General features: G+C 31.4%; 1 protein-coding gene across 1 annotated transcript in view; it reads left to right on the top strand.

Annotated features, from left to right (window-relative positions):
* The window catches only part of LOC144960841 (uncharacterized), a 122,464-nt gene that overhangs the window by 2,124 nt on the left and 119,104 nt on the right, over positions 1-1,236 (top strand). The window lies entirely within an intron of this gene.

Raw genomic sequence — 1,236 nt, 5'->3', positions numbered from 1 at the left:
GGGAAAAGGTAGGCAAAGAAGAAGAGAATTTGTTGGTCGAGGGTGTGGGGGTGTGTGTGTGTGTGTGTGTGTGTGTGTGTGGTGTGTGTTGTGTGTGGGGGAGCGAGGAGCAGTTTCCTTTATTTCTTTGGGGTTTACGGGGGTTGAGAGTGGGAAGGGGGTAAAATGGTGCAAGAATTACACAAGAAAAACGACGGACGCAAAAATTTGAAAATAAAAAAACCAATTTGGGGAATGGTTGATACAATAATTCAATGCGGAGAGACGGGAAAAAAAAAAGGGTTGGGGGAGATTGGGTTCGTTTTACATCAAAAATCGTTGGGTTTTTAAAAATGTATATCAAATGATCGATAGGTTGAGTGATATTATATATATAATTATATATATATTATTATATATATATATATATATATATATATGCCACATTTCTTATATATTATAAATATATATGTAATTTTAATAGTATTATATATATATTATTTATATATATATATATATATATTTATATAAATATATGTATATATATATATTATATATATATGTATATAAAATATATTTTATATATATATATATATATATATATTTTAATTTATTATATTTTTATATATATATATATATTTATATATAAAAGAGAGAAAAGAGAGAGAGAGGGAGGAGGAGAGAGAGAGAGAAGGGGAGGGAGGAGAGGGAGAGGAGAGAGGGGAGAGGAGTGGTTGGGGGAGGTGTAGAGGGGTAATAATTTATTTTTTAAAATCTCAATATATAAATATGTTTAACATTTTTTTTTTAAACGCAACAAGTTTTCCCAACAATTTTTGTATCCACTTTGTTTCATCATTTTGATACTTTAAACGCATTTGCAGATGGTTTTGTTTAATGTGTTGTTTTTTTTTTTGTTTGTTGTTTTGGTTTTTTTTTTTTTGTTTAATTTTTCACCAAAAGAAAACAATCACCCGTTGAAGATGGATGGAAGTTTTCACTTGTTGACCTTCGTCAAGCTCTTCTGGCGTGGTACAGCAGTTAGACAGGTCTAGCTGGCACATCAATTTCATTGCATGTAACGGTTCATTGTGTATCCGTTGATTAACAGATGGTCGGAGTGTGATGAGATGTCTTGAGAGAACTGGAATGGAAATCCGTCTGCACCTCATTTCTTGATGGCATTCTATCGTATCCTATCGTAAATTAAGAGCTAATAGGTTCAAAAAACCTTTAAATTCTATGTCTAACGTTCAT

This window comes from Berghia stephanieae, chromosome 15, assembly GCF_034508935.2.
Source record: "Berghia stephanieae isolate SIO BIC M18660-M18661 chromosome 15, UCSD_Bste_1.3, whole genome shotgun sequence".
NCBI lineage: Eukaryota > Metazoa > Mollusca > Gastropoda > Nudibranchia > Aeolidiidae > Berghia > Berghia stephanieae.
The sequence above is the reverse complement of the archived record's forward strand: the minus strand, read 5'-3'. Positions and strand labels throughout refer to the sequence as shown.